The sequence below is a fragment of the Lepus europaeus genome, chromosome 11 (genome assembly GCF_033115175.1).
Source record: "Lepus europaeus isolate LE1 chromosome 11, mLepTim1.pri, whole genome shotgun sequence".
NCBI classification, from domain to species: Eukaryota; Metazoa; Chordata; class Mammalia; order Lagomorpha; family Leporidae; genus Lepus; species Lepus europaeus.
The window spans coordinates 13,885,007-13,912,183 of NC_084837.1; the positions used below are offsets into that span (position 1 = coordinate 13,885,007).

At 45.2% G+C, this 27,177-nt stretch overlaps 9 non-coding genes across 9 annotated transcripts; all 9 read left to right on the top strand.

Annotated features, from left to right (window-relative positions):
- The first annotated feature begins 10,676 nt into the window (after nt 1-10,676).
- LOC133770775 (small nucleolar RNA SNORD115) lies at nt 10,677-10,760 on the top strand. The gene has a single exon (XR_009867470.1). It is a non-coding gene; the product is annotated as a small nucleolar RNA SNORD115 (small nucleolar RNA).
- Nucleotides 10,761-12,136: 1,376 nt separating this feature from the next.
- LOC133770729 (small nucleolar RNA SNORD115) lies at nt 12,137-12,217 on the top strand. Its single transcript, XR_009867430.1, has one exon. It is a non-coding gene; the product is annotated as a small nucleolar RNA SNORD115 (small nucleolar RNA).
- Nucleotides 12,218-13,883: 1,666 nt separating this feature from the next.
- Nucleotides 13,884-13,964, top strand: LOC133770722 (small nucleolar RNA SNORD115). Its single transcript, XR_009867424.1, has one exon. It is a non-coding gene; the product is annotated as a small nucleolar RNA SNORD115 (small nucleolar RNA).
- A 1,738-nt stretch (nt 13,965-15,702) lies between these two features.
- LOC133770675 (small nucleolar RNA SNORD115) lies at nt 15,703-15,783 on the top strand. The gene has a single exon (XR_009867378.1). It is a non-coding gene; the product is annotated as a small nucleolar RNA SNORD115 (small nucleolar RNA).
- A 1,745-nt stretch (nt 15,784-17,528) lies between these two features.
- On the top strand, nt 17,529-17,609 carry LOC133770743 (small nucleolar RNA SNORD115). Its single transcript, XR_009867443.1, has one exon. It is a non-coding gene; the product is annotated as a small nucleolar RNA SNORD115 (small nucleolar RNA).
- A 1,724-nt stretch (nt 17,610-19,333) lies between these two features.
- LOC133770756 (small nucleolar RNA SNORD115) lies at nt 19,334-19,412 on the top strand. The gene has a single exon (XR_009867455.1). It is a non-coding gene; the product is annotated as a small nucleolar RNA SNORD115 (small nucleolar RNA).
- A 1,606-nt stretch (nt 19,413-21,018) lies between these two features.
- On the top strand, nt 21,019-21,099 carry LOC133770714 (small nucleolar RNA SNORD115). The gene has a single exon (XR_009867416.1). It is a non-coding gene; the product is annotated as a small nucleolar RNA SNORD115 (small nucleolar RNA).
- A 1,348-nt stretch (nt 21,100-22,447) lies between these two features.
- LOC133770676 (small nucleolar RNA SNORD115) lies at nt 22,448-22,528 on the top strand. Its single transcript, XR_009867379.1, has one exon. It is a non-coding gene; the product is annotated as a small nucleolar RNA SNORD115 (small nucleolar RNA).
- Nucleotides 22,529-24,206: 1,678 nt separating this feature from the next.
- On the top strand, nt 24,207-24,287 carry LOC133770751 (small nucleolar RNA SNORD115). The gene has a single exon (XR_009867451.1). It is a non-coding gene; the product is annotated as a small nucleolar RNA SNORD115 (small nucleolar RNA).
- Nucleotides 24,288-27,177: the final 2,890 nt, after the last annotated feature.

A 27,177-nucleotide genomic window follows, 5' to 3' on the forward strand; every position in this document is an offset into this window, starting at 1 on the left:
GTTGCCATCGATTAGGGAGAACAGATGATATTTGTCCCTTTTGGACGGGCTTATTTCACTCAGCATGATGTTTTCCAGCTTCCTCTATTTTGTTGTAAATGCCGGGATTTCATTGTTTTTTACTGCTGTATAGTGTTCCATAGAGTACATATCCCATAGTTTCTTTATCCAGTCACCTGTTGATGGACATTTAGGTTGCTTCCATGTATTAGCTATTGTGAATTGAGCTGCAACAAATATCGAGGTGCAAATGGCTCTTTTTTTCTCCCCTTTAACTCCATTTGGGTAAATTCCAAGGAGTGGATGGCTGGGTCCTGTGGTAGTGCTATATTCAGGTTTCTGAGGACTCTCCAAACTGTCTTCCATAGTGGTTTTACCAGTTTGCATTCCCACCAATAGTGGATTAGTGTCCCTTTTCCCCCACATCCTCGCCAGCATTTGTTGTTGGTTGATTTTTGTATGTAAGCCAATCTAACCGGAGTGAGGTAAAACCTCATTGTGGTTTTGATCTGCATTTCCCTGATGGCTAGGGATCCTGAGCATTTTTTCATGGCCATTTGGATTTCCTCTCTTGAAAAATGTCTGTTAAGGTCCTTGGCCCATTTTTTTATTGGGTTGTTTGTTTTGATTCTGTGGTGTTTTTTGATCATTTTATAGATTCTAGTTGTTAATCCTTTATCTGTTGTGTAGTTTGCGAATAATGTCTCCCATTCTGTTGGTTGCCTCTTCACTTTCCTGACTGTTTCCTTTGCTGTAAAGAAACTCTTCAATTTGAGGTAATCCCATTTGTTTATTTTATCTTTGATTACCCGTGCCTCTGGGGTCTTCTCCAGGAATTCTTCGCCTGTTCCAATATCTTGAAGGGTTTCCCCTATGCTCTCAATTAGTTTCATGGTGTTGTGGCGCATCTCTAGTTCTTTGATCCATGTTGAGTGGATTTTTGTATAAGGTGTAAGGTAGGGGTCTTGCTTCATACTTCGACATGTGGACATCCAGTTTTCCCAGCACCATTTGTTGAAGAGGCTGTCCTTGTTCCAGGGGTTGGTTTTAGGTCCTTTGTCGAATATGAGTTGGTTATAGATGTTTGGATTGATCTCTGGTGTTTCTAATCTGTTCCATTGGTCTATCCCTCTGTTTTTGTACCAGTACCACGCTGTTTTGATTATAACTGCCCTGTAGTATGTCTTGAAGTCTGGAATTGTGATGCCTCCGGCCTTGTTTTTATTGTAAAGGATTGCTTTAGCTATTCTCGGTCTCCTGTTTCTCCATATGAATTTCCAGCATCGTTTTTTCTAGGTCTTTGAAGAATGACTTTGGTATTTTGATTGGTATTGCATTACACTTGTAAATTGCTTTTGGGAGAATGGACATTTTGATTATATTGATTCTTCCAATCCATGAGCATGGCAGGTTTTTCCATTTTTTGTGTCATCTTCTATTTCTTTCTTAAGTGTTTTGTAATTTTCATCATAGAGGTCTTTGACTTCCTTGGTTAAATTTATTCCAAGGTACTTTATTGTTTTTGTAGCTATTGTGAATGGGATTGATCTTAGAAGTTCTTCCTCGGCCTTGGCATTATCTGTGTATACAAAGGCTGTTGATTTCTGAGCGTTGACTTTGTATCCTGCTACTTTACCAAACTCTTCTATGAGTTCCAATAGCCTCTTATAGGAGTTTATAGGGTCCCCTATATATAGTATCATGTCATCTGCAAATAGGGATAGTTTAACTTCCTCCTTTCCCATTTGTATCCCTTTAATTTTTTTTCTTGCCTGATGGCCCTAGCTAACACTTCTAGGACTATATTGAATAGCAATGGTGAGAGTGGGCATCCCTGTCTGGTGCCAGTTTTCAATGGAAATGCCTCCAACTTTTCCCCATTCAATATGATGCTGGGCATTGGTTTGTCATAGACTGCCTTAATTGTGTTGAGGAATGTTCCTTCTAACCCCAGTTTGCTTAGGGTTTTCATCATGAAAGGGTGTTGTATTTTGTCAAATGCTTTCTCTGCATCTATTGAGATAATCATATGATTTTTGTTTCTCAGTTTATTAATGTGATGTATTACATTGATTGACTTTCGAATATTGAACCATCCCTGCATACCAGGGATAAATCCCACTTGGTCCGGGTGAATGATCTTTCTGATGTGCAGTTGGATTCGGTTTGCCAGAATTTTGTTGAGTATTTTTGCACCTATGTTCATCAGGGAGATAGGTCTGTAGTTTTCTTTCTCTGTTGTGTCTTTTCTGGGCTTAGGAATTAAGGTAATATTGGCTTCGTAGAAAGAATTTGGGAGGATTCCCTCCCTTTCAATCGTTTTGAATAATTTGAGAAGAACTGGGGTTAGTTGTTCTCTAAATGTCTGGGAAAATTCAGCAGTGAAGCCATCCAGTCCTGGGCTCTTCTTTTTTGGTAGTGCGTTTATTACTAATTCAATTTCTTCCATGGTTATGGGTCTGTTTAGATTTTCTATATCTTCACGGCTCAGTTTAGGAAGGTTGTATGTGTCCAGGAATCTATCCATTTCTTCCAGGTTCCCCAATTTGTTAGCATACATCTCTTTGTAGTGGTTTCTGGTGATTCTTTTTATTTCTGTTGTGTCTGTTGCTACATTTCCATTACTATCTTTGATTTTACAGATTTGGGTCTTCTCTCTCCTTTTTTTGGTTAATTGGGCCAATGGTGTGTCGATTTTGTTTATTTTTTCAAAGAACCAGCTCCTGGTTTTGTTGATCTTTTGTATTGTTTTTTTGGTTTCAATTCTGTTTATTTTTTCTCTGATCTTTAGTATTTCTTTCCTCCTGCTGGATTTGGGCTTGATTTGCTGCTGTTTTTCTAAATCCTTGAGGTACATGGAGAGTTCATTTGTTTGGTTCCTTTCCAGCTTCTTGATGTAGGCACCAATTGCTATAAACTTTCCTCTTATTACTGCTTTTGCTGTGTCCCACAGGTTTTGATAGGTTGTGTTATCATTTTCATTTGTTTCTGGAAATCTTTTGATTTCTCTTTTAATTTCTTCGATGACCCACTGTTCGTTTAGGATCATATCGTCCATTCTCCATATATTTGCATATGGTAGAGATTCTTGGGTTGTTGATTTCAAGTTTCACTGTGCTATGGCCTGAGAAGCTGCATGGTATAGTTTCAATTTTTTTGAATTTGTTGAGGCTCCCTTTATGGCCTAGCATATGGTCAATCCTAGAGAATGTTCCATGTACTGGGGAGAAATACATGAACTCTGTGGCTGTGGGGTGGAAGGTTCTGAAGATATCTATTAGGTCTATTTGGTCTATAGCATCAATTAGCTCTGTTGTTTCCTTGTTGAATTTCTGTCTGGTTGATCTGTCCATTGGTGAGAGTGGGGTGTTAAAGTTCCCTGTTACTATTGTATTTGAATCTATATCTCCCTTTAAATCCCTTAGTAATTCTTTCAGGTAGCCAGGCGCCCTGTAATTAGGTGCGTATACATTTATAATAGTAATGTCTTCCTGTTGGATAGATCCTTTAATCATTTTGTAGTGCCCTTCTCTGTCTCTTTTAATAGTTGTTATGTTAAAGTCTATTTTGTCTGATATCAGGATGGCCACACCAGCTTTTTTTTTTTATTTCTGTTAGCTTGGAGTATCTTTTTCCATCCTTTCACTTTCAGTCTGCGTGCATCTTTGCTGATAAGGTGTGTCTCCTGAAGGCAGCATATAGATGGATTCTCTTTCTTGATCCAATCAGCTAGTCTGTGTCTTTTGGTAGTAGAATTAAGACCATTCACATTCAGTGTGATTACTGTTAAGTACTGTCTTTTCCCATTCATGTTTCCTGAAACGAGCTGTTTATGTATTTTGAACTTTGTTTGTAGGTTACTCTACATTTGCTTTTTTTTGTAGTGAAGTTCTTGTTTTTGTATTTCTGTGTGCAGCACGTCTTTGAGCAAGTGTTGTGGGGTTGGATGTGTGGATACAAATTCTTTCAGTTTCTGTTTGTCTTGGAAGATCTTTATTTCCCCTTCATTCATAAATGATAGCTTTGCAGGGTATAGTATTCTAGGTTGGCATTGTTTGTCTTTTAAAACTTGAAATATATCATGCCATTGTCTCCTTGCCTGTAGAGTTTGCGATGAGAAGTCTGGGGTGTCTGATTAACTTACCCCTGAATGTGGTTTGTCGCTTTTCTCTGGCACATTTTAGGGTTTGTTCTTTGTGTGTCACTGAGCTGAGTGTTGCCACAATGTGTCGCGGTGAATTTCTCTTCTGGTCTACCCTGTTCAGAGTCCTGGCTATCTGTTGTATTTGCCTGTTGTTATCCAGCTGCCTTTGTTTGAAGTTTTCTAATATTATTTCATTGAAAACACCTTCCAATCCATTCTCTCTTTCCACACCCTCAGGGACTCCTATTATCTGAACATTATACCGTTTGATTGAATCTTGTAGGTCTCCGACCATATTTTTTTAATTTTTAAATTTCTTCTTACTGCATTTGAACTGACTGTATTATTTCTGGAAGTTTGTCTTCGAATTCTGATATTTGGTCTTCTATTTCATCTGTTTGATTTCCGAGGGATTCCACGGTGTTTTTAATATGGTCAATTGAGTTTTTCATTTCCAGTATTTCATTCTGGCTTCTCTTTAGGATCTCTAATCCTTAGGCTTATTTTTTGTTCAGCTCTCGGCACTGTTTCTCATTATTTCTAAGTAATCTGATTATTAATTTTCTGAATTAGGATAGAATTGGGGAAGAATTTGGAATTACATATCTTCAAATATAATTAAAGATTATAAATAGAAATATGACTAAAGAATTTTCACCTGTGTAAGTGAACAACTAGTTATTCAGTGACTACAATATAAACTTACTGAACAGAAAGGTTATAGCTACTTAGAGAAATAGGTAGTTAGCATATTCCTGTTCATGGTAATATTAAATAATAGTATAAAAAGAGTGATTTTTTATAGGTAAACTATATGAAGTTTGGCATTACAGACTGAAATTTCTAAAAGGGGAACAAAAAATATTTTCACCAAAGTATGTAGAGTATGTAATGAAACATATGTGTTCAATGGCTATCTGTCAAGGAGATAGAATTTATTGCAATTCAAATGTTATTGACAGATGTAAGCAGAAACAGTTGGATATATTTGTCCCTAACAATCTTTCAATGTTACAATAGTATTTTTATAATTTACTGGTTACATATGTTCCTTCCAGCAAATATTCCATAACCCCGTTACAACTGAACAATAATTATAACTCATACTGGGATTGGTCATATAAATATGTCTTACACAGGAAACATTACTCGGGAAGACAGACTTTTTATCAACCCTGGGTTAACTGTAGGAATGATATTGTTACATAATTCATTGATCTGTACAGGAAATATATTGGACCATATCACAAAAATTGAAACTACAACTTCAGACTACCAAGCATCACATCTTGATTTTGAATTATGTATAAGTTAGAGAAAACCAAAATAAGAATTTAAAAATATGTCTCAAATTGTAAAGCACTTAGAAAAACAAGCAAAAACTATTTAATAATTCATAAAACTCTTAAATGATGGACAATTCTTTTTAAATTTTATTTGAAAGGTGGGGTGGAGGAGACAAACTGTATCTTCCAAGTGCTAGCTGACTCCTCAAATGCCTATAACAGTTGGGACTGGGTCAGACTGAAGCAAAATCTTTGAACTGTATCCAGTTCTCCGAAGTGTGTAGCAAGGACTCAAGGACATGAACCATCACTCCCTACCTCCCAGAGTATCCATTCGCAGGACGCTGAAATCAGAAGCAGAGCCAGGACTCAATCCTAGGCACTGAGACTTGGGATGCAGGCATCCCAAGCAAGTGCTTAACCACTTGCCAAATGCCTGCCTCTAAATGACAATTTTTATATGGAGTTACTCAACAGATCTGCCTACTATGCATAGTGGTATGCCACTTACAAAGGATAATCACTTAAAGTGTATCTTAAGTTTTGAAGTTCATCCTATTATAATATCAACACTTTATTGTGTATATTACTCTGAGATTATTGGATACATAGAAAATTTAAAACTGCACAAAGAAGAAACACAACTGTGATGCAAATTTTATCAAATCTCTGGTACTATAGAAAAATCTGAAGGGAAAATGATGGTGGTTAAAATGAGTTTATCATACCTTATTAAAATGTTTAGAATATAACAATTCACACATCCTAAATATTTCAAGAACAAACACAGGCAAGATTGGCAAAAAATTATAAAGAACAAAATGTAAGAGTAACATTAAAAGGAACTAGCAACAAACAAAATGGCATAGAAATCCTGAGAAAGAATTAAGAGAGAATTCAGGAACAGGCAGTTAACCTAGCAGTTAAGATGCTCGTGTCCCACATTAGAGTGCCTGAGTTCAATGTCTCACTCTGGCTTCTGAATCCAGCTTCCTACCAATGCAGACTCTGGGAGTCAGCGGTGATGGTTCAAGTAACTGGATTCCTGCCACTCAACTAAAGACCTCAATAATGTTTCTGGCTCCCAGGTTTAGCCCTGTCCCAAACCCAGCTATTGGGGTATTTGGGGAGTGAACCAATAAAAGGAATGTGTTTATTATTCTGTATAAAAACTATTGGGAAAGAAATACTTATGAAGTTTGATACCAGCTAGTTATCTAGTAATCCTGCACTGAATTTATTTGAACCCCAGTTCACTTAATAACCAGTGTTTAAAGATGTTGTCCCTGATAAGATTTGTCAAGACCAATGGATACATTTGAGGGGAGTACAATGATGTGGATCAATGGTGAGGCCTTATCCTGTCTTGGAAGTTATGATGACACAGTATTCATGCTCAGTGAAATTAGAGTGAGTCAAAGATACAACAAAATCCTTAAATAAAGACTGGGAGATTTCTGGCTCCTTATAGGGTATTTAATTTGGGTTGGAGAAATTAAACAATTTTGGTAATCCTGTTGCACCTACCCCTGGATAATCTGCTTTCTAATTGTTTCAACATGACTTTATTTTTTATTTTTTTAGCAAACATTCAGATTACATGTATTTGATTTAATGGTGGTCACAAATATGTTTGTATAACGTGTCTACAAATATCCAAAAGATTAAATTATTAAATTTTTGAAAGAGGATACTAGCAAAAGTTTGTACCAGAATTGGCCTCTAGATGTTTTAATTCATTTCTCAACTTTTCATCTATGCTTAAATCTACTAAACAACGCTCCTTCCCTCAGTTTCTTTAATAACTCACCAAGCTTTTTGCTTTTACCATGCACTGCTGTGATTTTCTAAAGCATACTCTGATAAAAGATTCTCGTTTCAAAACTTCTAACATGTTATCAGAGGAAAAAATGGCTAGATTCTTTCAAAAAAAAATCAGAATTTATAACCCAGCTACTACTTACATTTTTCTCAAACTATTAAAAAATGCTTCATTCATATTCTACTCCTTTTATAAGAGGTTTTTCCAACCAAAAAGGTATTTACCTCATTGATTTTGCTCATGGTCTTGCCTTGCCTGGAAAACTTTTCCATCACTCCCCATTGTCCACTTGGGAAACTTTAATTCAACCTTGAAGAACAAGCACAAACATCATTGCTTTTCCATAATTCCACTTCTTTTTTTTTTCTTTTACTCCATTTCCTCTTTAGGATCACTATTTCTCAATATACCTGTATCATTAGAGCTAATATTTTGGATTTTTTTCACTGTGTGTTTCAGAATGTACAGATGAAGATAAATGTGCCATAACGACTTAGAGTTTAGTAGCTGTCTTTGATGGGAAATATGCAGGTAGGACATTTTCCAAAATTTTTCCAAGAAAGACTGCCTTTTTTAAAAGAAAGTTTTTATTTAATAAATATAAGTTTCATAGGTATAGCTTTTGGATTTTAGCAGTTATTCTTCCCATAGCTGCCCTCTCACCCCAACTCCTATCCTACCTCCTACTCCCTCTCCCATCCCATTCTTCATTAAGATTGATTTTTAATTATCTTTATACAAAGAAGATCAACTCTATACTAAGCAAAGATTTCAACAGTTTGCACCCACACAGACACACAAAGTATAAAGTACTGTTTGAAGACTAGTTTTACCATTAATTCTCATAGTACGACTCATTGAGGACGAATGTCCTACTTGGGGAGCAAGTGTACAGTGACTCCTGTTGTTGATTTAACAATTGACGCCTTTACTTATGACGTCAGTGATCACCCAAGGCTATGTAAGCCTCTTGAGTCCACAAACTCTGACATTATTTGCCTTTTAAGGTGATCACATTAACTGAGAAAATATTGGTGAGTTATTAACTTACTTTTGACAATGAGTGAGTGACCTACTTGATGGGAATATCATCAAAAAATATCTCCTTTTAATGAGCTTCATTTACCTAAAATTGGAAGTTTTATGACTTGTTGGAACCATCTCTCATGGAGCAAGTAAATTCATGTATAGTACACATTTTCAGATAACTCTGAGGTTGATATTTATGGATAATTGTAGAAGTACAACTGGAAGACTGTTACAATTGTGCTCAGAAGTTTGATATTAGGATATATAAATTGCCCTTGATTCATGAGCTAGAGTAAAATCATGGAGAGTATGATATTTGGTTTCTAGATTCAGAATTTCAGTTGGCCTCAATATATTCATTAAAGGTAGAGTTTAATTATGAATGATGGCTGTTTCACTGATAGAGATAACTTGAAAATTTAGCCAAAGGATTTTAATGCTTCATGTATGAAAAATTCTCAAAAGAAAGTACTTTAAACATTTCCCATTCTTGTGTGTGTTCTCAGACTTGATAAAATTTCCCCTGTGATAGAAATCCAAGATTCAATAATATGCTTAGCATTGAAACTTGGAAGTTGAATAAATTGATAAACATCATTAAATATCAATCTGTAGTCAGCATACCAAAATTATGTGACTATATTAGATGAAGTATAATACAGAATGAATATGTATTATAGTAAGTATAATACAGAATGACATCAATTGTTCTTTTTTTTTTTACAGGCAGAGTGGATAGTGAGAGAGAGACAGAGAGAAAGGTCTTCCTTTGCCGTTGGTTCACCCTCCAATGGCCGCTGCGACCAGCACATCGTGCTGATCCGATGGCAGGAGCCAGGTGCTTCTCCTGGTCTACCATGTGGGTGCAGGGCCCAAGGACTTGGGCCATCCTCCACTGCCTTCCCGGGCCATAGCAGAGAGCTGGCCTGGAAGAGGAGCAACTGGGATAGAATCCGGCACCCCAACTGGGACTAGAACCCGGTGTGCCGGCGCCGCAAGGCAGAGGATTAGCTTGTTGAGCCACGGCGCCGGCCCATCAATTGTTCTTAATATGACTTTGATGATTCTTAGGTTCCCTAAATTGCATAACATGCATCTCAATATAAATTTTTATTTTTAAAAAATGATTTATTTATTTGAAAAGCAAAGTGACAAAGAGAGAGAGAGAGAGAGAGAGAGAGAGAGAGAGAGAGAGAGAGAGAGAAACAGAGAAAGACATCTTCTGTCTGTTAATTCACTCCCTCAGATAATCTCATTGGTCTTAGTTGGGCCAGACAGAAGCTAGGAACCTGGAATCCCATCTGGATGTCCCATGAGGGTGACAGGTGCAGAAACACTTTGGCTATTGTTTACCGCTTTCCCAGGCATATTAGCAGGGAGCTGCATCTGAAGCAGAGCAACTGGGACACGAACAGGAGCTCTGATATGGGATGTCAGCATTGCAGCTGGCAACTTAACCCGCTGCACAACAATGCTGGCCACCATTTTTTTTTTCTTTTTAATGAGTGGATGACCTATTTGAGGACTTATCATGGAAAAATGGGCGCTTTCTCCTGAGTATTCATTTAAGTAATGTTCAGATATTTTTGACTCATGATTGCTGTCTCAGCAGTACTATATTCTTTAAGTCTAACTGTAGGAGTTGGTATATTACTCCTGCCATAATATTTCTGCATTTCTCTGTTTTTGTGGTTTATGTGGGTCATTGGTAAGGACTCACAATATAAAAACAATAGGTATTCTTCACAGATTTGAAATTCCTGTATATGATTTGCTCCAGACATACGAAAATAAGTGCATTTCCAAGAGGCTTGGCACCTTAATTTTAGATCTGGAGTTTCATATGGCTTCATGAGTATCATTTTATGCTAGTTTATAAGTAATGAACCATAGCAAAAGTCACTGCTATGGCTCCTTGAAGGGATGGACCAAGAAAGAGCCATGACTGCTTGACAGCTAGTCTCTAAGCACAAAGAAATATGTAAACTTTGTCCATGTATGTGAATTTATAATCCACTCCACTTACCTTAAAAGGGGGCATTTTTGTAAAAGTGTTCACATGAGGGAACTTCAAAAAGTTCACAAAAGAATAGAAATAAGATAATTGAAATTTTCCATGATCTTTTTTAAAAGTCCCTTCGTATCAGTCCATTAAGGAACTGCAAGCATGAGATATAACCCCATAAGAGGAATATGATTTGGTTTGGACTCCTCTCCTAATCTTATCCTCTTAGATTAAACAAAAAACTAAGGAGAATAAGGGCCCTTTTGCCTTGTGGTACATTATACTATATCATTAACCTACAGAGAATATATCAGAACTATATTTCACTTTAGCATAATGAACTAATAAAGACCTACTAGTAGACATACTCAGATTGGAGTGTATGTATATATGGAAAATATGAGAAGTCTTTATATTGTCTTGAATAGAGATGATTGCATAAAAATAATACCCAATAAAATTAATCTGAGCCGTAGACTTACTGATAATTCTAGAGCCAGAAGTTGAAATTGATTGTAGAATAATTTTATTTTGGGCATAAGAATATGAAATCCTTTATGGGAAACTAATATTTCATGGTCCTGCTGATGCATTTCAAATTGAACAACTCATTCTCATTCTGTCAGGTTTATTTCAGTGACCTTTAGTATGTCATATTAAGAAAACATTTTGGGAAACCTTTAATCTCGATGTATCTTTCAGAAAAATGGGAAAACAATAGAAAAACCATTTATTGAAAAGAGGTGAGTGGCTCCCATTAGTGCCAGATGCAATCCAAGAGATATTGGGATTACAGAATATTTACCTTAAGGCAATTATGTTTCACATTCAGGCAACCAGACATTGGTAAGTCTTCTGAAATGGCTTACAGACTTACTTGATGTATTACTGTGACAAAAACCATTGCTTTTCATCTGAATGTGATAGAATTAAAACTTGAGTGAAGCTTGTATTCACTGGTACCCAGTAAAATACTTGACATTTATGTTGATCTTCATGTATCAATAGAATTTTTCAATACATTATTGTGAATTTCTAATGGTGTTATGTAACTTGGGGACAGATGAAACTTCCATAACAAAAAGACTCTATTAATTAAAATGAAAATATTAGAATCAGTGTTTTTTATAAAAACACTATTGAATAATTTTAAGACCCAATTATTATTAGAATTTCATGTTTGGATATTATATAACTTCAATATTTTCAAGATAATGAAATAATATAGTATGAATTTGACAAATTCATTATTTCTGAAAGGGCCACTGAGATGACTAGGACCAAAGCTAACATAATATTGTCCTGTTAGAGATACTACTCTTTTATGAGTCTTGGACTATAAGATTACATCCTTCAGGGAAAATTCACTGTTCCTGAAATTTCATTGAAATACAATTGAAACACTATCTAACAATACAAAATATGCAGGGCACTATAGCTAGCAAGGGAGCAGCCACACATGCTTCCACCAATTCACAGGTGAAGTGGGTGTGCCTTCACTGACCAACCAAACTAACAGGGCTCACGACTTGGGAAGCTCACCAGGGTCAGTGGGGACAGTGAGAGGGTTGAGGGAGCACACAAGGAAGGAGTTTGCCCTTAACCTGCTGTTGCTGTCTGTTCATACCTGTCCCCCTTCCTGTCCCACAGATAATGTCACTAGAGGAAGCCCCGTGGGTTCCACTGACTTGGGGCTAAAGCGGATGGTCAAGTCCCCAGCAGTCCATGAGTTCGTGCTGCCGACAGTGTTGGAGAAGGAAACGTCCAGGACTGCCTGTGGTAAAACAATCCATCTATGCCCTAGAGGTGAGATGGCATGAGGAAGTAACCTAGGTGTAGTTCCAGAGCTTGGGTTTATGATGAGACCTTATACTGTCTTGAAGAGAGATGATGACTTAAAAATCATGTTTGATAGGATTACACTGAAGCCCAGCCTAGTGACAGTGGTATAAGAGGACCCTGGCATTTCCATTTGCCTCCCAAGGGAGGAGACCTGGGGACTGGAGACTTGGAGGCCCCCTAGGCCAGGACACAGTCCACAGGCAGGAATGCCTGCTAATGCAGGATGTACCCAAGCTCCATCTTCCTTGGGCTTCACTTTTACTCCCTGATGGCTAAGATACAGCACTGCCCTTTAGGCTCGTTCCTCAGCTCCTTTGTCTCCTTTCAGTGAGTTAAGCTGTCCAGTAGTGTACCCTTACATCCAGGGTTACAAATATGTGGATGAAAAGAATCATGAGGCATGTGCTGGGGAACAGAGTGTCTGAGCGGACACTCTGGCTGTGTCCCTAAGCTGTGCCCCATTGGGCTCTGAGGTCCAGAACGACTTGCTTGGAAACCTGGCTTAGTGTAAAGGCTAAGCAAGGAATGGAAACAGATCCTGGTAGAAAGTTCATGTGAAGCCAGTGCTGTCACTCAGCCTAGATGGGACTGACTTACTGTTGTGACCAGAAGTGGGTGGACACTGAGGATCAGACTTCTGTGGGGGCAACTCTCAAATTCCATAAAAGTCCCAGGCCAAAGACCACACTGTGACACTGAGGGAGGTTTGCCAAGCCAGCTGGCTTTGCAGGTACCTGACAGTCTGGAAGCTTCATGTAGGTTGTGGGGCCAATGGATTCTACCATGCAAGAATGCAGGAGTCAGGTCAAGGGAGGTGACATCTGGGCCTTAGCACCTGTACAGTGTTGCCCAGCACACCATATCCCCACCACCGCCTCATCAAGAAGCTGGCTTTCCCTTGCCACATGGATGGGCTATGGACTGAGTTGAGCCCAGCAAGGGTACCAGGGCCCCTCCTGGGACCAGGCTTCTGTTCCTCTGCAGAGCTACCAAGGCCCCATGGAAGGAGTGGGCCATGGTCTAATCCAATGCCCATACCCTTTGGGATGTGTATGGGACTGATGTGGGCAGTGAACATAGGAGGAAGATGTCCCAAATGGGCACACCCTAAGGTCTCAGGATCCACTATGTTCGTACAACCTTCTCCTGAGCTCCTAGACATGTTCAATGACCCCATGTGTGTAGGCCAGGACCCCATGGGAGCCTCCTTGGGTATTTCTTGTGGGACTGGAACTCTTATGCTTAGGGCAGGCTGATGCTTGTTTGTCCGTTCCAGTTTCCTGTCAGGACTAGGATATCAGGTGTAGGAAGGAGTGGGGGGGGTGCTCTTGTCAGAACAATCCTGCCCAAGTTTCCTTTTCTGTCCTAGTGACCAAGAGGCCCAGGAGATTGCTGGCAGGATGGGCGGAGACTGCCTGAGTCCACAACACATACAGAGTCAGGCTCCTGGAAAGCCTCACCTAGGCCTATAGGACCAATTCATGCACTGGAACCAGTGTACCCTGGTTGCCCATGATGCCTGTACACACCAACACCCTCTCCTCCCTATTTCACAGATGATATCAGCAGAGAAGCCCCCATGTGGTCAAGTACCCTGTAGGCAAGAGCTGTGGTCAGGGCCCCAGCAGCTCATGAACTGGTGCTGCCAGCCCCATTGGAGAAGGAAAACTCTGAGATTGCCCAAGGTAAGCCAATACATCCTGGCCCTAGAGGTGGGATGGTGCCAAGGTTTTCCTGTACTGTGGTTCCTGAGTTGGGTTGGTGATGACACCTCATACTATCTTGAAGAGAGATGATGACTTAAAAATCATGCTAAATAGGATTACGCTGAGGCCCGACCTAGTAAAGGTGGTACAAAAAGACACCAGGGTCTCCACATGCTTTCCAGGGCAAGAGACCCTGGGGAGTGTAGATCCAAAAGTGCCCAGGCCAGGAAACCTTCGCCAGGCAGTAGCGGCTGCTCCTGCAGGATCCGTCCAAGCTCCTTTCACTTTGGGCTTGGTGTATGCTCCCCACTCTCTCAGGGGCGGGGCCTTACTGGGAGTTCCTTCTTCAGGTCCTTTCATCCCCTTGTGTCTTTCAGTGAGAGGTGATGCCAGCAGTTCACTCTTGGGACCCTGGGCCCAGGTGAGTGAATGGCAAGGATCACTGGCCCTCTGCAAGGGAGCTGGGTATCAGGGTGGGTCACCCTCTGAAATCCAGAGTGGTGGACCCATGGGGACACAGGAAGGCTGCCTCAGATTGTGCTACTGTGTGAGATGTGCCCCCTTTGGGCTCTGAGGTCCAGAACTCTTTTCCTGAACTCCAGGCCTGGTTCGAGAGCCAACTGAGAGGCAATGGTTCCTTGGGGAGGGTTCACATGGGTTCACAAGTAACACCACTTATCCTAGATAAGTTGCAACACCTCTGTGTTGACTTGTTGTTGTGGCCATAAAGTGGGATCGGGACTCTGTTGGGGACAGGATTCAGATCTGGTAGGAGGCCCTGGCTGAGGACTGCACCAAGGCATGGAGGGAGGTTTGTCAGGGAAAGAGCTCTACAGGTTCCTGACAGTCTGGGATTTTAAAGTGGATGGCAAGGCCACTGAAGGCATAACTTAGAACATTCAGGGGTGCCTAGTCAAGGGAGTGCTGACACCCATTTGGGGCACCAGCAGAAGGGCACCAAGCATGCCCCATCCTGTGTTCCTCATCCAGGGAATGGCATTTGGGGGACACATGGGTTGACTTCAAAATGAGTTGAACACAGCAACAATGTTGGGGCTCCCTACCAGGCCTAGAGTCCTGATCCTCTCTACCTCCATGGGAGGCACCAGGGCCCACCCATGGGAAGAGTGGGCCATGATCCAGCCCAATGCCCATACCCAATATTTGGGATATTTATGTTACTGTGGTTGGCAGAGACTGTAGGAGAAATATGTGACCTGAGTGCAGAGCCTGAGCTCAGAGGATCAGGTGTCTGCTGGCAGCCTGACCTGAGTGCCCATGCCTGGAAAAGGATGCTATGTTGGTAGGCCTGGGCTCTACTGGGGACTCATGTGCATATCACACCACAGGTCCTCTGATGCCAAGACTGTGCCAGTGCTTGCATATCCACCCTGGATACTGCACAAGACTGGGACCTCTGGGAAAGGAATGAATTATAGGGGTACCTGCTTCTGGCAAGATGACCTGGCCCAACTTGGCCTCTCTAAAAAAGTTACCAACAGGCCCAGCAATTTGAGGGTGAGGTGGGTGAGACTTGCCTGACCTACCATGTCTACAAGGGTAACATCCTAGGAAGCCTCACCTAGTGTGATAGGGCAGATCACACTCTGAAACCAGTGCACCCTAGCCTGCCCCATCTGTTAGTTCATATCCACAACTCCCTGTCCCACAGATGATGTCAACAGAGGAAGCACCTGTGGCCCAGTGCACTGGAAGCAAGGGCTGTGCTTCACTACAATACAAGCCAGGAGCTAGTGGTGCCAGCCCACTGGCAAAGGAAAAATCCTTGAAGACCCTAGGTAAGCCAATCTCCCAGAGCTCTAAAGGTGGGACAGCCCTAAGGGCTTTTTGTGGTTGGTTCCTGTGTTGGGTCGATGATGAGACCTCATATTGTCTTGAAGAGAGGTGATGACTTAAAAATCATGCTCAATAGGATTACGCTGAGGCCCAGCCTAGTGACAGTGGTGTGTGATGACCCCAGCATTCCCCTGCCTTCCAAGGGAGGAGATCCTGGGTACTGGAGACCTGGAGGCCTCCTAGGCCAGGACACAATCTGAGGCAGGAGCACCTGCTAGTGCAAGATGTACCCAAGCTCCATCTTCCTTGGGCTTGATGTATACTCCCCACTGACCAAGTTGTGGGCCAAACTGGAACCTCCTTCCCCAACTCCTTTATCCCCTTCTGTCTTTCAGTGAGAAAAGTAGCATGGAAGGGCAGCCTTTCAACTCGGGTCACAGGTGAGTGGATGTTGGTGGAATGGGGACTGTGTGAGGCAGCAGGGATTCCTCATGGGTCTTCTGACACCAACTTCAGAGATGGACCCACAGAGACACAGGAAGGCAGCCTCAAGCAGTGCCCAACAGTGAGCTTTGACCTTTGTGCTCTAATGTCCTGAATGTCTTACCTGGACCTTTTCCTTGAGTGGGGGCTCAGGCAAGGAATGGAAATGTTTTCTGAGGGAGAGTTTGAGTGGGGCCATGCTGCCACTTATCCTAGGTGGGTCTCAGAGGCTCCCGGTTGCTTTGTTGTTATGGGCATAAACAGGTAAACACTGGGGAACCATACTCCATGTGGGAGTAGATTTAGGATTGGTGGAAGACTGGGCCCAAAATCTCACCAAGTCAGGAAGGGTGATTTGGAGGAGATGACACTATATAGGTGACTTTCAGCCTGTAAGCTTCATATGGGTGGCAAGGCCACTGGTGCCTAGGTTGCAGGGATACTCTAGCTGATGCTCATTCAGTTGGTAGACAGAAATGTCAAACACCTGCAAGGTAGTACCAGGTACACCCATCCCTGCCAGTTTCATAGTCCCACTTTTCATATCTGGTGCTTGCCTTGTCCAAGAACTGGATTTTCCTTCCCACATGAGTAGGCTTTAGACTGAGAGGAGCCCAGCATGGATGCCAGGGTCCCTCTTGGTCCCAGGCTCCTAGTCCTCAATGGGAGAGAAGTGGGCCATGGTCCAGCCTGATGCTCATACCCCAACTTTGGAATGTGTACAAAACTGAGGTGGACAGTGACCATAGGATGATGGTGTCTCCTTGGGGTAGTGCTTGAGCTCCCAGCATCCATTGCATTGATGTAGCCTGCACCTGAGCGAGCATTTGGGCCTGTATGGCAACACCATGTTGTTTGTCCAAGACCTAGTGGGGCTTCCTTGTGTATGTCTCATGGAACTGGAATTCTGATGCTCAATCCAGGAGATTGCTTGCTTTTCCAGTCTGGATTCAGGACAGAACCAGGGTCTCATGTGCCGAAATGATCAGTAAGGGAAGAAGCTTCAATTAGGACCATCATGCCTGAGTGGGCCTCTCTGTCATGGTGGCCAAGCACACACTCAGCAGAAAACCCGGTAGAGTTTTCCTGACCCACTGTGCCTACAGCCGTGGGCTCCTAGAGAGCCTCACCTAGACCAGTATTGGCCAAGCATGTTTTGAGGAGCAGTGAATCCTTGTATGCTCCTGCTTCCTATTCATACCCATTTACAACCTTGTACTACAAATGATGTTACCAAAGAAAGACCATATGCGGTCCAGTACCCCTGGGGCAAGGGCTGTGGTCAGATCCCAGTAGCACATGAGATGAGCTATTGGACAAATCAATGACCAGCACTGCCCATGGTAAGCCAATTCATTCAGAACCAAGAGTTGGGATGGCACATAGACCTTCCTGTGTGGTAGTTCCTGGGGTTGAGTTGATAATGAGAACTCATACTGACTCCAAGAGAGGTGATGACTTAAAAACCATGCTCATTAGGATTATGCTGAGGCCCAGCCTAGTGAAAGTGGTGAAGAGAACCTGGGAGTAACCAGGTGCCTACCAGGGGAGGAGAACCTGGGCACTAGAGATCTGGAGGCACCCCAGACCAGGATATGGTCTACAGGCATGAGCAGCTGTTCTTTCAGGATGCACCAAAGCTCTATATTCCTTGGGCTTGGTGTGTGCTCCCCACTGGCTGAATTATGAGCCATAGTGGGTCTCTTTATTCATCTCCTTTCTTCTCTTCTGTAGTTCAGTGAGTAGAGTAGCCTGATGAGGCAGCCTTTCATCCTGGTTCACAGGTGATGGATGGTGGTAGTAAGGAAGCCTGGGGAAACAGGGGTTCTATGTGGGTCACTGGATGTGAACCTCAGGGGTGGACACATGGAGACACAGGAAGGCAGCTTGGGCAGTGATCCTGAGTGAGCTGTGCCCCTTTAGGCTCTGAGTGCAGGACGCCTTACTTGAACTCCTGTCTCGTACAGGTGCTCAGGCAAGGAATGAAAGTGTTTCCTGAAGGAGGATTCACATGGGCCTCAGCAGCTCTGGGTTGCCTTGCTAGTGTGGCTAGAAGTGGGCAGATTTTGGGGAGCTAGCCTCTGAAGAGGGGCAGGTTTTAGATTTGGTGTGGCCCAGACTGAAGATGGCACCAAGGCAGAGAGGGGGTTCGGTGGGGGTAGAGACTCTGCAGGTGACTGTCAACCTGGGAACTTCATTTGGGTCACAGGGCAACTAGAGCCTAGAACATAGGGATTATCAGGCTGTTGCCCATTCAGGATGTGCCAGTACACAAGGCACATTCAGAGTGGTGCCAGGCTTACCCATCCCTGCTGTTTGCCTGGTCCAGGGGCTGGTGTTCTTGGGCCACATGGGTGGCATTGGAGGGACTGAGTCCAGCAAGTGTAATATGACCACCCTAGCCCCATGCTCCCACTGTTCCTTGGGAGGCACCATTCCCCACAGTAGGACAGGACTATGATCCAGCCTAATACTTGTACCTTATCTTTCAGATGTGTACAGGCTTGCGTTGTGCAGCAGCCACAGGACATAGTTGTATCTGAGAAGTACAACATAAATTCTGAGGATACAGTATGTGCACATAGTCTATACCTGAGCACCCAGGCCTTGTCAGAACACCATGTTAGGCTCGGGACCCCGCTGAGGCCTCATTGAGTATCTCATTCAACCAGTCATCAGGCCTACTCTACGCCAGTGCTCAATTGTGCAACCAGTGTGCCTGCTGGAACCTGAGTGTTGGCATTAGGATGGAGCAGTGGAGGATGCTGGCCCCATGACCAGGAGGCACAGCAGTTCTCAGGTAAGGTGGGCAGAGCTATCCAATTCTACCATGCCTACAGCCATGGTTTTCTGGGAGGACTCACAAGGGCCAATAAGGCCAAAGAACCTACTGGAACCAGTGTGCCCAGAGTATTCCCTTGCTGTCTGTTCATACATGCCCTCTCCCAGTTCAACAGATGGTATCAACACAAAAGCTGCCATGAGTACAAGTGCCCATGGACAAGGGCTGTGGTCAAGACCAAGCTGCCCAGGTGTTGGTGCTGTTATCCCTGTTGGACAAGGCAAAAACAAGGACTTCCAGAGGTAAACCAATCCATCTGGGCTCTGGGGGTTATATGACATCATGGGGTTCCCATGGAGTGGATCCTGGGGTTGGGTCAATGATGGGACCTCATATTGTCTTTTTTTTGACAGACAGAGTGGACAGTGAGAGAGAAAGAGACAGAGAGAAACTCATACTGTCTTGAAGAGAGATGATGACTTAAAAATCATGCTCAATAGGATTACGCTTAGGCCCAGCCTAGAGACAGTGGTGCAAGAGGACTCCAGGTACCAAATGTGCCTTCCAATGGAGAAGACCCTGGGTACTGGAGAACTCAAGGCCCAGAGGCAAGGAGGCAGAGCCCAGGCAAGAACAGCTACTCATACACGATGCAACGAAACTTCTTCCTCCTTGGGATTGGTGTGTGCTCTCTGCAGTTCCAGTGGTGGTGCCTCCTTTGGAGCTCCTTCTTCAGCTCCCTTTGTCTCCTTGTCTCTTTCAATGAGATGTGCTGCCCTTCAGTCACCTTTCTGTTCTGGCCCAAGGTGAGTGGATAGAGAGGATAATGGGGCCTCTGTGGGAGAGCTACAGGTTGGTCACCTGACATAAGCCTTAGGGGTGGACACACGGAGATGTAGGAAGGCAGCCTCAGGCTGTTCTCCATAGCTAGCTGTGCCACCATGTGCTCTGAAGTCTACAATGTCTTGCATGAAGCCTTAGCCTGGTTCAGGGACCAACTCAGGGATGAGAATCGATCCTGGGTGAGGATTCTCCTGGGGCCAATGCTCTCCCCCACCAACTCCACTCTAGGTGGGCTGTAGCAGCTCTGGACTGCCTTGCTGCTGGGGTCAGATATGCCTCTGTGTGGGGCAGGGCTCAGGTCCTGTATGAGGCCATGATAGATGACCACACCAAACAGTGAGTGAGTTTTGTAGAGCATCCAGCTCTGCAGATGCCTCGAAGCCTGGAAGCTTCACATGGGTCGAAAGACCAATGGAGTCCAGGACCCAGGGACTCTCAGTTCAGTGCCCAGTCACAGGGGTACCAATATCCATGCCATGGCACCTGTAAGATGGTGCCAGAAGCACCACATTTCTACCACTTGCCTAATCTAGGGGCTGGCATGTTGGGCCACCTCAGTGGGACTGGGTGTGTTGGTCCCAGGAAGGATGTCAGAGCACCTCCTGGGACCAGACTCCCACTCCTCAACAGAAAGCACCAAGGCCAAGTGGTAGAGTTGTCCATGGTCCAGGCTTATGCCACTATACCACCTTTGGGATATGTATAGTACTGTGGTTGGAAGCAACCATATGAGGAAGGTGTTCCCTAGCAGCACAGCCTGAGCTCCAAGAATCCACAGTGCTCATGCAACCTGCACACAAAGTCCTTGGGCCTGTACAGCGACTCCATACTGGTAGGCCCAGGGCCCCACTGGTGTCTCCTAGTGTAGATCCGGTGAGGCCAAACCTCTGATACTTAGTCTACGCCATTGCTTGCCTGTTCATAATGATTTCCGACCAGGAGCAAGATCTTGGGGGCAGAAGGCTCAGTGAAAGTACTCACTGCTGGTAGGATGATCCTGGCCAAGTGTCCATCTCTGGTCTAGTGACCAAAGCCCAAGTAGTTTGCAGATAAGTGGGATGTAAGTTGCCAGACCCCAGACCACCCTGATTAGAGGCTCTTGGGAGAACTAACCTGGGTGGAAAAGGCCAAAGAACACTCTAGAACTTCTACACCTTGTCATCCCTACTGTCTGTTCACACCTGAGACAATGAATAGGACTACTTGTGGTAAGCAAATCCAAATGGGCCCTTAAGTAGGGATGGTTCAATAGACTGTCCCTGGTGTGGTTCCTGGGATTGGGTCGATGGTGAGACCTCATATTATCTTGAAGAGAGATGATGACTTAAAAATCATGCTCTATAGGATTATGCTGAGGCCCAGCCTAGTGACAGTGGTACAAAAGACACCAGGGTCTCCACATGCTTTCCAGGGCAAGAGACCCTGGGGAGTGTAGATCTAAAAGTGCCCAGGCCAGGAAACCTTCGCCAGGCAGTAGCGGCTGCTCCTGCAGGATCCACCCAAGCTCCTTTCACTTTGGGCTTGGTGTGTGCTCCCCACTCTCTCAGGAGCGGGGCCTTACTGGGAGTTCCTTCTTCAGGTCCTTTCATCCCCTTGTGTCTTTCAGTGAGAGGTGCTGCCAGCAGTTCACTCTTGGGACCCTGGGTCCAGGTGAGTGGATGGCAAGGATCACTGGGCCTTCACAATGGAGTTGGGTATCAGGATGGGCCACCCCATGAAAACTTGAAGGGTTGACCCATGGGGATACAGGAAGACTGCTATGGGATGTACTACTGAGTGAGCTGTGTCCCTTTGGATTCTGAGGTCCAGAACTCCTTGTCAGAACCCCTAGCCTAGTTTGAGAGTCAACTGAGGAATCGCAGTGGTTCCTTGGGGAGGGTTCACATGGGACAGTGACACCACTTGTCCTAGTTGGGTTGCAGCACCTCTGTGTTGCCTTGCTGTTGTGACCAGAAGTTGGGGTCAGGGCTCTGTAGGGGGCAGACTTCAGATTCGGTAGGAGGCCCAGGTTGAGGACCACACCAAGGCATTAAGGGAGGTTTGTTGTGAAAATAGCTCTGTAGGTTCCTGACAGTCTGGGAACTCATAATGAGTGATAAGACAACTGACTTAAGGACGGTTCAGCGGGTGCCCAGTCCAGGGATTCTGGCGCCCTACCAGGTAATCGTTGAGTGCATTCCACACCACCAGTCCTCTGATTCCAAGGCCTTGCCAGTGCTTGCATATCTACGCTGGATATTGGCTCAGACTGGGCCCTATGGGAAAAGAATGAATTGTAGGGGTACCTGCTTCTGGCAAGATGACCTGGCCCAACTTGGCCTCTCTAAAAAAGTTACCAACAGGCCCAGCAATTTGAGGGTGAGGTGGGTGAGACTTGCCTGACCTACCATGTCTACAAGGGTAACATCCTAGGAAGCCTCACCTAGTGTGATAGGGCAGATCACACTCTGAAACCAGTGCACCCTAGCCTGCCCCATCTGTTAGTTCATATCCACAACTCCCTGTCCCACAGATGATGTCAACAGAGGAAGCACCTGTGGCCCAGTGCACTGGAAGCAAGGGCTGTGCTTCACTACAATACAAGCCAGGAGCTAGTGGTGCCAGCCCACTGGCAAAGGAAAAATCCTTGAAGACCCTAGGTAAGCCAATCTCCCAGAGCTCTAAAGGTGGGACAGCCCTAAGGGCTTTTTGTGGTTGGTTCCTGTGTTGGGTCGATGATGAGACCTCATATTGTCTTGAAGAGAGGTGATGACTTAAAAATCATGCTCAATAGGATTACGCTGAGGCCCAGCCTAGTGACAGTGGTGTGTGATGACCCCAGCATTCCCCTGCCTTCCAAGGGAGGAGATCCTGGGTACTGGAGACCTGGAGGCCTCCTAGGCCAGGACACAATCTGAGGCAGGAGCACCTGCTAGTGCAAGATGTACCCAAGCTCCATCTTCCTTGGGCTTGATGTATACTCCCCACTGACCGAGTTGTGGGCCAAACTGGAACCTCCTTCCCCAACTCCTTTATCCCCTTCTGTCTTTCAGTGAGAAAAGTAGCATGGAAGGGCAGCCTTTCAACTCGGGTCACAGGTGAGTGGATGTTGGTGGAATGGGGACTGTGTGAGGCAGCAGGGATTCCTCATGGGTCTTCTGACACCAACTTCAGAGATGGACCCACAGAGACACAGGAAGGCAGCCTCAAGCAGTGCCCCTGAGTGAAGTTTGCCCTGAACACCTCACCTGAACCTTATTGAACCTTTGCCTTCAGTGGGTCTCAGGCCAGGAGTGTAAATGCTTCTTCAGGGAGGATTCATGTGAGACCAGATTGCCACTTGGCCTCAGTCGGCCTCAGAATTTCTGGTTTGCCTTGGTAGTGCAGCCAGAAGGGTAAAGATCCTGGAGAACCTGACTCCTTGCAGGGGTAGGTTTTAGATTGGTGGAAGCCTAAAAAAATCACTATAAGTCAGGAAGGGTAATTTGGAGGAGCAGATACTATGCAGGTGACTTTCAGCCTGGAAGCAAGGTCACTGGAGCTTAGGTTGCTGGGACACTAGGGCTGGTGCTCATTCAGTTGGTACTAACAGAAATGCCAAACACCTGTAGGGTGGTGTCAGGCATGCCCATGCTGCCACTTTCCTAGTCCCAATATCCATCTCGGATGCATGCCTTATCCAGGGACTGGCTGTCCCTTCACACATGGGTGGGCGTTAGACTGAGATGAGCCCAGTAAGTATGCCAGGGCCAGCCCTGACCCCAGGCTGTTGCCCCTCTGTGGGAAGAATCTTGGCCCCAAAAGAGAAGTGAGCCATAATCCAGCCTGATGCACATGCCCCAACTTTGGAATGTGTACAGAACTGAGGTGGACAGTGACCATAGGATGATGGTGTCTCCTTGGGGTGGAGCTTGAGCTCCCAGCATCCAGTGTGTTTATGCAGCCTGTACCTGAGCGAGCACCTGGGCCTGTATGGCAACACCTTGTTGTTTGCTCAGGGCCTAGTGGGGGCTTCCTTGGGTATGTCTCATGGAACTGGAATTCTGATGCTTAGGCCAGACCATTGCTTGCTTGTCCAGTACAGTTACAGGCCAGAACCAGATTCTCATGTGCACAAAGATTTAGTAAGGGAGGCTACTTCCTTCAGATCAATCCTGCTTGATTTTCCCCATCCATTGTTCCTACAGGGATGGGCTCCTGGAAAACCTCACTTGGGCCAATGGGGCCAGCATGCTCTGAATCCAGTGAATCCTAACCTGCTCCTACTGTCTGATCACACCCATTTACCTCCCTGTCCCACAGATGACATACTAAAGAAAGTCCCTATAGGGTCCAGTGCCCCTGGGGCAAGGCCTAGCACCCCATAAGCTGGTGCTGCCAGCCCTGTTAGAGAAGGCAATGACCAGTACTGCCCATGGTAAGCCAATTCATTCAGAACCAGGAATTGGAATGGCACATAGACCTTCCTGTGTGGTGGTTCCAGGGGTTGGGTCAACAATAAGACCCCATACTGTCTCAAAGAGAGATGATGATTCAAAAACCATGCTCATTAGCATTATGCTGAGGCCTAGCCTAGTGAAAGTAGTGAAGAGAACCTGGTAGTAACCAGGTGTCTACCAGGGAATGAGACCCTGGGCCTAGAGAAATGGAAGCCCCCCAGGCCAGGATGTGATCTACAGGCAGGAGCGACTGGTCTTTCAGGATGCACCAAAGTCCATGTTCCTTGGGCTTTGTATGTGCTCCCCACTGGCCAAGTTGGAGGGGACACAGCGGGGCTCCTCCATCAGCTCCTTTCTGCCCCTCTGTCTTTCATAAGTAAGAATAGCCTGGTGAAGCAGCCTGTCAACTTGCATCACAGGTGAGTGGATGGTGGTGGTAATGGGGCCTGTGTAGGGCATCAGGGCTTCTGTGTAGGTCACCAGACATGAACCTCAGGGGTCACCCATGGAGACACAGAGAGACAGCCTTGGGCAGTGATCCTGAGTGCCTCTGGGCTGTGAGGTACAAGATGCCTTACGTGAACCCTGCCTTGTGTGGGGGCTCAGGCAAGGAATCAAAGTGTTTCCTGAAGGAAGTTTCAATGGAGCCAGTGTGCAGCTCAGCTGAGGTGGGCCTCAGCAGCTCTGGGTTGCCTTGCTTGTGTGGCCACAAGTGGGCAGACCTCGGGGAACCAACCTCAGAGAAAGGGAGAAACTTTTAGATTTGGTGGAGGGCCCGAGCTGAAGACCACACCAAGGAGGGTGTTTTGGAAGGGCAGAGATTCTGCAGGTGACTGTCATCCTGGGGGCTTCACATGGGTGAAAGTGTAACTGGAGCCTAGGACATAGTGATGATCAGTCCGATGTCCATTCAGGAGGTATGAATACATGTGTTGTGGCACATTCATGGTGGTGGCAGGCACACCTATCCCCCCTGTTTACCTGGTCCAGGGATGGTGTTCTCAGGCCACATGGGTGGCCTCAGACTAATTGAATCCAGCAAGCATACCAAGGCCCCTCTAGCCCTGGACTCCCATTTCTCCATGGGAGGCACCAAGTTCCCACAGTAGGGCTGGAGTATGGTCTAACTTAATGCGCATACTCCATCTTTGGGATATGTACAGGCCTCAGTTGGGCAGCAACCACAGGAGGCTGGTGTATCTGAGAAGCACAACATGAATTCTGGGGATATAGTGTGTACACATAGCCTAGACCTGAGCACCAAGGCCTGGTTGGAATACCATGCTGTTAACCTCAGGGTCCCACAGAGGCCTCTTTGGGTATCTCATTCAACCAATCCTCAAGCCAAATCTTTTCCAGTGCTTGGTTGTGCAGCCCGTGTCCCTGATGGAACCTGAGTGTTGGGGTTAGGATTGAGCAGTAGAGGATGCTGGCGCCAAACCAGGGGGCCCAGTAGTTCTCAGGTAAAGTGGGCAGAGCTAGCCAATACTACCATGCCTACAGGTGTGGGTTTCTAGGAGGATTCACATGGGCCCATAGTGCCAAGCACATTCTGGAACAAGAGTTCCTATGGTGTTCCTTTGATGTCTGTTCATATGTGCTCCCTCCTAGTTCCACAGATGATATCAACAGAACAGCCACAATGGGTACTGGTTTCCAGGGCCAAGAGATATGGTGAAGGCCAAAGCAGCGCATGGTTTGATGCTGCCATCCCTGTTGGACAAGGCAACAAAGACTGTCAGAAGTAAGCCAGTCCATTTAAGCTCTGGAGGTTGGATGATAACATGGGATTCCCATGGAATGGTCCATTAAAAATCATGCTCAATAGGATTAAGCCCAGCTTAGTGACAGTGGTTCAAGAGGACCCCAGGTTCCACATGTGCTTTCTAGTGGTGGAAAACCTGGTTACTGGAGACCTCGAGGCCCAGAGGCCAGGAGGCAACGCCCAGGCAGGAATGGCTGATCCTATAAGATCCAACCAAGTTTCTTCTTCCTTGGGCTTGATGTGTGTTTCCATGCAGGCTCAGTTGTTTGCCTCTTTTGGGGCTCCTTCAGCTTCCTTATCCCCTTGTATCTTTCAGTGAGATGTATGGGCTGCCCTTTGTGTCACTCTTGCATCCTGGTCTAAGGTGAGTGAATGGAGAGGATAATTGAACCTCTGTGGGAGAACGGGGTGTCACAAGCCTTAAGGGTGGGCCCACGTAGACACAGGAAGGCAACCTAGGGCTGTGCTGTAGAGCTAGCTATGGCACCATGCACTCTGAAGTCCAGAATGACTTGCATGAATCCCTAGCTTGGTTCAGGGGCCAGCTGAGGGGTGACAAAGGATCCTGGGTGAGGGTTCACCAGCACATACCACCACCCCCCCATTCCATTTATTCTGCAGCAGCTCTGGATTACCTTGCTGGTGTGGTTGGAAGTGGGCAGGCACTAGTGATCATGCCTCTGTGTAGGGCAGGCTCAGATCCTATATGAGGCCTCGATGGATACCACACCAAGCAGTGAGGGAGTTTTTTAGTCAGCTGGATCTGTGGGTGCCTCGAAGCCTGGGAGCTTCAGATGGATTTAAAGGCCACTCAAGCCTAGGACCTAGGGTCTCTCTATTCAGTACCCAGTCATAGGGGTGCCTACATCCAGGCCATGGCACCTACAGGATAATGCCGTACCCATACCCACCACTTGCCTCATCTAGGGACTTATATTCATGGGCCAACTCAATGGCACTGGGCTGTGTTGGTCCCTGAAAGATGTCAGTACACCTTCTGGGACTAGGCTCACAATCCTCAACAGAAGGCACCAAGGCCAAACGGTAGATTTGTGGTAGATTTGTCCATGGTCCAGGCTTTTGTTGCTACACCATCTTTGGGGTATGTATAGTACTGCAGTTGGAAGCAACCATGCAATGAAAGTATTCCCAGGCGGCATAGCCTGAGCTCCAAGAATCCACATGCTCATGCAACCTGTACCCAAAGTGTCAGGCCTGTACAGCAACCCCGTGTTTGTAGGTCCATGGCCCTACC